We start from the raw sequence: 12312 nt of genomic DNA on the forward strand, positions 1-12312 counted from the left end.
TTTGTTCAAGAAAAAAATAGGTTGCATGGGTGGGCTAGAAGGAATCTGATTTATCCATTTGCCCATAGAAAGGGACCCAAACTAGTTTGGGTTCCTAAGACTAACCCCTGATTTATTTTTGCAGGTCCAAGTGAAGGGAAGCAGCCAAATGTAAATGGATAGTGGCTGCTCAAAACATATGACTGGAAGCAAGAACCAGTTCCTTTCACTTAAGGACTTAAAGGGAGGCAATGTCTCCTTTGGAAATGGGAAGAAACGTGAGATCATTGGGGTTGGAAAGGTAGGTAAGACAAACTCTCACTCCATTGAGAATGTCTACTTGATAGATGGCTTGAAATACAGCCTTATTAGTGTGTCACAACTGTGTGACAGAGGTAACCTTGTAGCATTCACCTCTACTAAATGCTTTGTGATTAATCTTACCACTGACAAGATTGTTATGCAGGGAAAAAGAGTTAACAATATTTACATTGTATATTTGTCCACTCTCTCAGAAAATGAACTAACCTGCCTAAGTGTGCTGGATAATGATCCCCTCCTGTGGCACAAAAGACTTGGTCATGCCAGTCTGAATCAGCTAAACAAATTGGTCTCTAAGGACTTGGTGATAGGGTTACCTAACATCAAGTTCAAAAGGAAGACAAAGTTTGTGAGGCTTGTGCAAGGGGGAAGCAGGTAAGTTCATCTTTCAAAAGCAAGAAAATGGTAAGCACAACCAAGTCGTTGGAACTGGTCCATATGGATCTATGTGGTCCAATGAGAACCATGAGCAGAGGTGGAAAAAAGTATGTAATGGTACTTGTTGATGACTATTCTAGATTTACCTGGGTACTATTTCTAACATCTAAAGATGAAGCATTTGACATGTTTACCGCCTTTGTTAGAAAAACTTAGAAACAATTAGGAAATCAACTTGCATCAATTAGGTCTGATCACGGAACTGAATTTGAGAATGCTAAGTTTGCTGAATTTTGTGATGAAAATGGTATAGATCATAACATCTCTGCCTCTAGGACACCTCAACAAAATGGAGTAGTTGAAAGAAAGAATAAGACTCTTGAAGACATGGCTAGGATTATGCTTCTTTCTAGTAAACTGGCCCATAGCTTCTGGGTAGAGGCTGTAAACACTGCATGTTACATTATCAATAAATGCATGACTAGACCTCTTGTAGAGAAGAATCCCTATGAGTTACTTAAAGGGAGAAAACCAAATATATCCCATCTTAGGGCATTTGGTTGCAAGTGCTTTGCGCACAATAATGGAAAAGACTCTCTAGGTAAGTTTGATCCCAGAAGTGATAAGGGAGTATTCTTGGGATATTCTTCACATAGCAAAGCATATAAAGTGTTCAATAAAAGAACTTTGTGTGTAGAAGAAAGTGTACATGTAGTATTTGATGAAACTAACATTCTTTCTGAGAGACAGGAACATGAAGATGAAGCCATTGGATTGGTAAAGGATCTGACTGAAGCCTCAGCACAAGTCAAAGTGGCACCAAAAGAAGGAGCAGGTGATGGAACGGGTTCTTCCATCCAGGGCAACCTAACAGGGGGAACTAATCAAGGAGGAATTGAAATAAATCCCCTAAAAGAATTGTTCATGACCCTGTTCCTCAGCAACAGAACATGGGAGAAACATCTAGCAGAAACCAGTTGATTGTGAAACCTCACAAGTATCAAAGTTCTCATCCTATTGAGAACATTATCACTAATCCAACATCTGGAGTCAAAACTAGATCACAATTAAAGAATCTGTGTGCTTTTGAAGCCTTTTTATCTCTTATTGAGCCTAAAAATGTTGTTAAGGCTTTGCAGGATACAAATTGGGTGAATGCAATGCAAGATGAACTTAATCAGTTCGAGAGAAGTCAAGTTTGACATGTAGTTCCAAGACCCAAGGACATATCATTTATTAGCACAAAATGGGTCTTCGTAAACAAACTTGATGAAGATGGAACCATTACAAGAAACAAGGCAAGACTGGTGGTCCAAGGTTACAGCCAAGAGGAAGGCATAGATTATGATGAGACTTTGCTCTAGTTGCAAGACTAGAGGAAATAGACTCCCCATAGCCTTTGCAGCACACATGGAATTCACTCTTCATCAGATGGATGTCAAAAGTGCCTATGGTTACCTGAAAGAAGAAGTGTTTGTAAAACAAACCTCCAGGGTTTGAGAGCAAAGAATGTCCTGAGCATGTGTACAAGTTAGACAAGGCTATCTATGGACTCAAGCAGGCCCCAAGAGCATGGTATGAATGACTATCCAAATTCCTACTGGAGCATGGTTACAAAAGAGATAAAATTGACAGTACCTTATTCTTAAGGGAAAAAGGTAAGGATCTCCTTGTGGTACAAATATATGTTGATGACATAATCTTTGGGGCCACCACTAATAAGCTAAGTAAGGACTTTGCAAAATTAATGGGGAGTGAGTTTGAAATGAGTATGATGGGTGAGCTTAACTTCTTCTTAGTCTTGCAGATCAAACAAAGTCCTAATGGAACCATGATCCATCAGCAGAAGTATGCAAAAGAGCTTATCAAAAAGTTTAAAATGAAAGAATCAAAAGAAATAGACACACCCATTGCAACCACTAAATTAGACATTGATGAACATGGTTCATCAGTTGATCAAAAGTTGTATAGGGGTATGATTGGTTCACTCTTGTATCTTACTGCCAGCAGACCTGACATTGTTTTTAGTGTAGGGCTTTCTGCCCGTTTTCAGGCAAATCCAAAGGAGTCTCACTTGACTGTTGTCAAGAGGATACTAAGATATCTGAAAGGCACCACTGATCTATGTCTTTGGTACCCCAAAGGTAGTAATTTCAATCTAGTAGGATATGCTGATGTTGATTATGCAGGTTTCCTAGTGGATAGGAAAAGCACCTCAGGTATGGCACACTTCCTTGGTTCATGTCTTGTGTCATGGGCTACTAAAAAGCAAAATTCAGTGGCCTTATCCACTGTTGAAGCTGAGTATGTTGTTGCTGCCTCTTGTTGTGCTCAATTGCTATGGATCAAACAACAGCTGGTAGATTTTGGCATTGAAGTTGGTTGCATTCCTATATTCTATGATAACATTAGTGCTATAAGTATGACAAAGAACCATGTTCATCATAAGAGGACTAAGCACATAGATGTTAGGCACCACTTCTTAAGAGATAACTTTGAGAAAGGTTTGATCTCCATAGAATTCTGTGCTACTGATAAGCAAATTGCTGACATTTTCACTAAAGTACTAAGTAGAGAAAACTTTGAGAGGAACATGTTGGAATTAGGGATGATTAAGATCACCTAATAGGTCCAGCTCAGAATGCACAATGGAAAAAAAACAAAAAAAATATTTGGCTATGTGTGTAAATATCTAGATTAATTTTTACTCAACTTCATACTTTAATTAGTATACTCTTGTGCCATGTGTTTATATGATTCACTGATCTCTTGCAAAAAGTTTTCTCTATTATGGCATTTGAGGCATGCTCAAGAGAGTTCAAAATGAAGAACCTGGTTCATCAGTATGATTTCATATGAAAGTTCAGGTATGTTTTCTATATTCTGCACAATTAGAAAGACTAATAATTCAATCATGAGCAGAAGTCCTATACTTGTCAAATTCCTAGAAAATTATATCCGTTAAGCATTGAACCAGTTTCGTCCATCTAGAACTCTACACCGTAAGTTTTGCCTAATGTCTAGGGAAGCCAAATCTATCATTAAAATTCTGGAATTTTAGTTTGATTAGACTTCTATTTGACCTCTGAAAAAGTTGTCGTTACCTATTAATTGTCTAATTCTCTTTTAAATACACATCATTTCTCCATCCTTCATCATAATTCCAAAACCGTCAAAAATACTTCTTCACTTCCAATTGCCCTCCTCTCCAAAATTCCTAAATTCTCTCAAGAAATCAACAACCATGTCTAACCCACAAGATCTTACTGGAACCCCTCCACCACCTTCTCCCTCAAATTCATCCTCGACTACTCCACCCAGTGTATCTCCAAAACCTAGGTTACGAAGGCAGAAAATGCTCGCTCAAAAAACTGTAGCATCTGGGGCTCTGAGGAAGACTTTGAATGAAAGGTTGAAAGCAAGCCAAGTGAAAGAAGCCCAGCTCAAAATTCCGACTCCAGCTTTGAGTCTGAATATTTTCAATCTGCAACTGAGGGTGAAGGACATGGGTCTTCTGACTCGGAAAAGATTCAAGAAACCCCTACTGAGGTAAGTTCATCTGTGATTGACAACTTAGAGACTAGGTTTGTTCTGGTTGGACCCATTAGGGATGTTAAGTTGTCTGAGTTGAGTAGGAGTGGAGGTAAAAAGAATTCTGAAAAAGAAAATGCGAGAGAGGGTGCATGTGGTGAAGAGAGGGGCAAAGGGAAGGGAGCAGTTCTTGCTATATGTGGGGTTGCATAAGAGAGGTTAGAAGAGAGTGGCATGAAGTTAGGGGGAAGTGGTTCTGGGGAAGCTGCTGAGGGGTTGGTTCATCTAAGCAAACTGAGAGATGAACTTGTTTCATCTACTGAAGAGACCCTAGCTGATCTACTGAAAAAGGTTAGGGCAAGCTATGATCCAAAGAAAGGTAGAATGGTAAAAGCCCCAAATGTTCCTAAGTCTTCCAAGAAAAGAAAGGTTTCGTCCCCAACACCTACTGCCTCTTCAGTGCCTAGGGGTAGAGCCACATGAAGCAGGGTAAAATAGAGTGAAGTTGATCTACAAAAGGCTTTAGAAGAAAGTAAGAAAAAGAAAAAGGATAAGGGAAAGGGAAAAATTGCAGAATCCTCAGTGGCTGTTGAGGCAGAGGAGATGGAACTGGTCCATCAAGAGAGGGGTACATAAGTGAAGGTTCCTACACCTAAGCCTAAGAAACCCAAGACTTCCTCCACAAAGTCTTCCTCTGTGCCTGTAGCTGTTGAACCCACACTAGCCAAGAGGACAAGATCTGCAGTGAAAGCTAAACAAACAAAAGTTTCTGAATCTGAAGAAGAAGAAGAAGAAGAAGAAGAAGAAGAAGAAGAAGAAGAAGAAGAAGAAGAAGAAGAAGAAGAAGAAGAAGAAGAAGAAGAAGAAGAAGAAGAAGAAGAAGAAGAATAAGAAGAAGAAGAAGAAGAAAATGAATCTGAGAGGGAATAGGACAAGCTTGCCATTTTTGGCAAAAGAAAAATCTTAAAAGGCAGATTGTTGAAGGACCTGGTGGAACCAGGAATGATGAGATTGGTAGATTCTTTGGCTGCTCAGGGGTGGAAGGACATGGTCCTTCAGATGGAAGGTAGGCTAGCTAGAAATGAGTTGATTGAATTTGTGGCAAATGCTGTTGTTAAGGATGGAGTTGTCAGTAGCCAGGTGAAGGGAGTTCAAGTGCAGTTTGATGCTGTGAAACTGGGAGAGATTCTGGACATACCCTCTGAAGGGTTTGATGACTATACTAGACAAAGATGGCCATTCCTGGACTCCCTCCCCACTGCCCTTGAAATCACCAAAAGGTTCTGTGATTCAAAGAATGTGACTGAAGCCAGGGCTGTGCAGAAAAGTGAAATGAGGCCTGAGCACCAGGTTGTGTTTGAATTTGTCAACAAGTGCTTATTGCCCAGACAGGAGAGAAGGCACACTGCTAACTACATGGATTTGGTTCTTATGGAGTGCTTGGAGAGAGGAAAGCAAATCAATTGGCTTGCCCTCATAGTCAAACTGCTAGACAGGGTCATAAATGGTTCCAAGGCTCATGCTATCCCATATGGTTTCATACTAACCACAGTTTTGGACAGGCTCAATGTGCCTTTGAAGAAATGGGAAATGGCCTCAAGCAAAGAACACTTTGGCATCAAAACTCTTCTTGCTTGTGACTATCCAGTCAATGCCATCCCAGTTGAACCTGGTTCATCCCTGAGGACACCCATCAACAGCAAGGTTAGGACTTTGGTTCAGGAATGTGCAGCTAAGGATGCGGAAATTGCTAGGCTCCAGGCTCATGTGGTTGAAGTGGAAGTTGAGAGGGATGGTCTCAGAATTGAGCTTGCAAAACAAAAGGAGAAGAATGATGGAATTCTTCAGAATATACTGAGTCTTCTCCAAATTCACCCCTCCAGTTCCTCCAAGCCTTAGGACTCCTAGTTTCTGACTCCTGAACTAGTTCTAGTAACCTCAGTGACCCAGATTAGGGATTTTTCTGTTTTTGCTCATGGTTTGAATGTTTTTCTTTATTTTTGTGGTTTGTTTGTGGAAACATATCTCTATCAATGACAACTGATATTTTCTCTTGTTCAATGATTATTCTGACCTTGATAGTTTAAATATGTTTGTTTGATTACTGATGATTGCACCATGATTGCACTTGCAGTTGCCCCAGTAGCCATGAGTACTTATTAATATCTGGGATTCACACTATGTATGCAACCTTTCGATGATGCCAAAAGGGGGAAGAGATATTGTGTTTTAAATATTGTGACTTTATACAAATTATTCTGAAATAAGTAATATTTATAACCTAATTAACCTGGTCCTTGATGATAAGTAAATTTTCTAAGTTTAGTGTTGATGATTAAGCTGAGTTCTTACAGGTTCTTTGATCAGTAAAAAGCACATATTTTGTCATCATCAAAAAGGGGGAATTTGTTGGCCCAGGAACAGGTAAAGTTTTGAAGAATGACAAATGAACTCAGTCATGGACCAGGTCCATCTTGTGAAGCACAGTCTTGATCTAAACATGTGAGATGCACGTGAAAGAGATGAGCGTGAAGAAGATAAGTCATCAACAATATCTCCTGATCTGATCGAAAAGGTTACATATTGGATAAGGGGAGAAGGTCTCGTTATATGAAGAGAACACAATCCGTATAAAAGATAGTGTTGGAGTTTGAGATCTTCAAGGACTCAACTACGATAGAAGATCAGCAATTGAGTCCCAATCAAACTCTGATTTCTAACCTATTAAATAATAGTGATTGTTCTCTTTTACAGGCATTGCGCAAACACATAAGTTAAACTAAATTGAAAGCAAAAGAGCAAGGCGATTTTTCAAGTAATTTATCTGAGATTTGAGTGTGCACTCTTGAAGATACTTGAACGAGATAGAAGAATCAGTTCCATTGTGGTTTTTCTTATTCTAGTTCAATTGTAGTAGGTGGTTTAAAGTTGTACCTTTCCAGCTTTCATAGAAGCAATTGTATTAGGTACTTTGAGTGTTCAAGTTATAAGCTAACTTGAAGTTGTCGCAATAGTTGAGGCTGTGTGCTACAACGGGATTAGAGTTAATCCTTAGGTTTACAAAGAGTTTTTGTAAATGTTGTTTTGGCTCAGTGATTTTAGTGGAAGTTTGGGAAAATCCAACTAAGTAGTAGGTCGTAGTTTTTTCACCTTTTGAGCCAGGTGTTTTTCACGTAAAAATCTTTGTGTTCTTTATTTTATGTACTTTTAATTCCGCAAACAGTAGTTAGAACACCTAAAAGAACCTGGTTCTTCTAGATCAAAAATTGTGTATCACACAAATTACCCCCCCCCCCTCTTGTGTGGTATTGACACTTAAAACATCAAGCCCCTCTTGAGCAGCGGTGTATAATCCAAATACTTCTTCAGGTTGGAGGAAATTGGTCCTCTGCTTCATCGCCCCGAGCCAGCGGAGACGACAACAACAACAACAACAATAGCATAAAGGCAGCATGATCTCGCTCGACTAGAGAAGTTCCGGGAGATAGGCCGCAGCACGCCTGATATCGCCATAAAATCTTAAGGCCATGGGCCTCAAACATGGTAAACAACAAAGAGTAAAGATAGCAAGAAAGGAGGAATGGATAGATATCGGAGGATACTTGAATGAAAAACTGATCACAAAAGGCCCCATTTATAGAAAAAAGGGGGCAAAGTAACCGACGGTGCCATTATCGCCCTCAAAAAATGTAACGACAAGCACATTCAATGCATTCATGGGAGCTAGATCAACAGCGACATTATGGCCCCGAAGAACGAGAAATCACGACGCGTCGGATGGCCCTGGAAAAGTGAAACGATGAAACGTTTTGGTATTCATGGAGGCTTGCATCATCAGCATGACGTCATTACGAGAGCCCATAGAGTGGGATGTCAAAATCGTTTCTCGTCACTTCTCTCTAAGAAATGCGGGGACTATTTGTATACGGCAAAATTGGGGGGACCAATTTCTCTTTGATAAGGTACTTCAGGAGTTGCCTCGGAGGCTCGAGACCATGGACTGGGTACCTCCCTCAAGATCTATCGACACCCGGCCTAGGGATAATGTTGGCCGAGACCCCGACGGGCATGGGAGCCTTTTGAAGAATGCATCTGGGGCCGATTAAGTCTACCAGGCTAGTCTAACGCTGGTCTGAGTCTACATAATGAAGCTAGTTAGCTGTCACATCCCGCTTCCTTTATCATTTAATGTATCTTGTACTATGCTTGGATTTCTCCTCCTATATAAGGGGGATCCTTGGCACTTTGTAAACTCTGTTGCTCCAACTATTCTACACAAGATCAATAACAACTCTCCCTCTCTTTTCTCTCTAACTTACTTGCTCGAGACTACCATTTTCATTTGTTGCTTTCGTACTTGTTCTTCATTTATTGCTTGATATTGGTCATAAAGATCCTCCTTTGATTATATCCTAACTGTTAGTCCCTTCCCGATTACCCCCGATAGCTCAAGCTCGAGTTTAGGCATCGACCTCGAGGCCCTTTATGGGCTAGTCCGAGGCCCAGACGGCTAACCCCTCGGTTTGATTATAACTCTGCTTTAGTTCGTAATTCTGTCGTTAAGCTTCACATATCTAGCATCAACTGCTCTAACAACTAGCATAAAAATAGATCACGTATTTTTAGAGTCTCATCAATAAATTTAATTATTATTACCATTTTCACGGTAAACAAGCATTGCCATTAAACACCTATAGAAACTCATTACCTCATAAGCACCCAAAGAACTAATCATATCCCTTACCATGCCGATCCAACCTACTACCAAGCTGTCATATTCATCCGAGTTCCTTTTGAATTACCTTCAAATTGATACCCCTCCTTGCCATAACTCCACAATCCTCAACCTAGACTCATCACACGAGACCCAAGCATAAAATCACATCGCCCTAAGGTTCATAAGCCGCTGAATACTCTTTTAAATATCCCCAAAAGCACCACATCCAAAATACTTACCCTGAAGAGACTTCCTGTGAATCTAAAGCCATTACCCTCACCTTGCTGATACTGATATGTAGAATCCCTCCAACGTAAACCTCAGTTTCTTGCCAAATACACATCCTGAAGATCTCCAATTATTACATGTAAACCTTGAATCCATTAAAACCATTCTCGAAAGTCATCCGCTCTACTCAGGTTTCAATCAAACTGATCAAATGAACCGAACGACCTGTGCCCCATTAGTATAGCAACACCTAAGGAAGTAACCCATCCTTCTAAGCAGCCGAGTGATATCCTACTCCATACCTGTTACATCCCTTACAACAACAACTAATTCATCCACGATTTCTCATATCCCTATAAAGCATAACACCACCCTTATCCAAAATTTTTCTTTACTTGAGTCATCCTCGATCTCAGCCTTTGTAAGCCACAACTGATTCACCAGTATGCCTCAAACTGAAACCAATACAACACATAACTGTGTAATCAACTGATCAATAGTAGACTCCCCCACTTGGCTCAAAGCCATAAATCAAAACACACAATAACTCATAATGCCCATACTCTATCATTGCCATAATACCATAGTGAGATTCAACTAAATCCTTTGTAAGCTCATGCAATACAATCCATCTAATACCTCAAATCATTTGCAAATCTCACATTCACCCTCGTAACAGACAAGCCCATTCTCATAAGCGATCCAAACTCAAATTGTACTACATATGATTCACTGGTAAAAGAGGACTCCCAACAAACAACATCGGGTTCACACAAACTTCAGATCACTCCGCATGAGATAACCCACCTGCCCCGCCTCAAACTAACTTTTCTTTATACCCTTCCACCGTCATAAACATCACGTAATCACTTAATCTTCCTGAGTCTAAACTCAAATCATGATATAAAATCTACCTCACTCCCCAACTAAACAACATGAAAAGATCCTTCAACACACCCCTAACTCGGGGCTATACATCAAATTAAGATGGAAATCAAGCACCAAATAGTTCTTTCTACCCTCAAGCAGACCCTTCTCATTACATTCAAATCATATGAACACATCTCGTAGTCATATCATACTCATCACGTAGCCATCCATCCATCACTCCTACTAATAGGGACACTACCGAACATATAAATCCAAAAGCACATGCTCACACAATCTGCACCTCAGTGCTCAAGCTACAGGCAAAGCCCGGCCTTAAGTCCTCCAGACTGGCCCAACATCAACATAGAGAAATTACATCTCGCCCCTCATTCAGGGAATTACAAGCCATCGATTCATAGCTGATACTGAGCGCTCATGTGCACATTCGAACGTGTGGAAGGAATTCAAAGAGTTACATTACAAGCTGAATCAATGTCGCATGATAAAAATTCAAGAATGTGATGTTTCCTAAACGTTCTGTAGCCTCTCGAAGATAAGTACAGACATCTCCGTACCGATCCGCAAGACTCCACTAAACTCACTCATGACCTGTGAGACCTATGTAACCTAGGCTCTGATACCAACTTGTCATGACCCAAAACCCAATACATCGTGATGGCACCTATCGTGGAACTAGGCCAGCCTCAACTCAACGAAAAACCAACAAGAATGCTAAAATCTAGAATATTTGCGGAAGAGTACTTTTATTCTTTAAGAAAATAGACTGATCATAATATAAGCAAAATCCATAACACAATTCAACCAGCCCAAAACCAGGGTGTCACGGAGTACATGAGCGTCTAGAGAAATAACATAGTCTACTACAATGTTTACTAAATACAACGAAAACACAACTAGAATAGAGAAGGAGGGTGAAGATCTGCGAATGTCATGCAGATACCTCAACAATCTCCCAAGCGTGCATCCTTGATTAGTGACTGCCACTAGGACCAAAAGTACCTAGATCTGCACACAAGGTGCAGGGGGTAACGTGAATACACCAACTCAGTAAGTAACAAGTCCAACCTTTAGACTAATAGGTAGTGACAAACTCAACCTCATCAGAGGTAACAGAAATAACGTATAGAAACATAGGCATGCTTTCAGTTAAATAAACAGCTCGAACAGTAAAATAGAGCAGGTATGAACGGGGTAAGGAAGTGTAACTCTGCTACATCTACATGCCAATACACATGCTATATGAAATGCACCATGCTGAGTGCCTCATGTTCCCACAATCTCAAATGCTCGTCCACTCAGTACTGTATATGGCTCATACGGCCCAGGGAAGATCCATCCCGGAATATATACATCTCTGACATCAGTCACTCAGTACTGAGGAAGACCATTCCAGCCTATGGAGAAGATGCATCTCCATATAATAGTAATAACAACCTCACAAGCACTCGGTACTGTATATGGCTCACAAGGTCCAGGGAAGATCCCCATCCCGGAATATATACACATCACTAACAACAGTCATCCAATAGCGAGTAACGCCATTCCAGCCCTATGGAGAAGATCCATCTCCAGGTATAAGTACTTCGGACAAGATCTATGTCCAGGGAAGATCCATCCCTCAATAATATCACCTGCGCTCACTGGGGTGTGTGGACTCTGGAGGGGCTCCTTTTAGCCCAAGCGTTATAACAAGCCAACGAAGGCATAATCAATAATTTGCTTCGGCGTGCAACCCGATCCCATAACTGTTACTCATAATCAGGCTCTCGGCCTCACTCAGTCATCACTCTCCAGTCTCACACACACGGGCTCACGATGCCATAATACTAGCCCGAAAGAATGATATGATGTGCCAAATGATAACAACCGAGACTGAGACATAATATGATATGCATAAACAAGACTGAGTACAGAGTATCAATTAAACTAATGAGATGACAGTGAGAAACGACCACTAGGGTCTCAACAGTATTGGCATGAATCCCTAATATGATAATTAGCATGATTTACAGTTTCTTTTACTTAATCACATAATCACAACACAGATATCAGTAAGAAAGAGTCACTAAGCGATGCCATGAAATGAACATGCCACAATTCTTATGGTGCACGCCCACACGCCCGTCACTTGGCATTTGCGTCTCCTCAATATGAATCATATAGCACAATGTTTGGGGTTTTGAACCCTCAGAACCAAGTTTAGAAGCATTACTTACCTCGAACTAAGCCAATTCCTACTTCGTTACGCCCTTGCCTCTGTAATCGGC

Source organism: Nicotiana tabacum, chromosome 8 (assembly GCF_000715075.1).
Source record: "Nicotiana tabacum cultivar K326 chromosome 8, ASM71507v2, whole genome shotgun sequence".
In the NCBI taxonomy this organism is placed as follows: Eukaryota; Viridiplantae; Streptophyta; class Magnoliopsida; order Solanales; family Solanaceae; genus Nicotiana; species Nicotiana tabacum.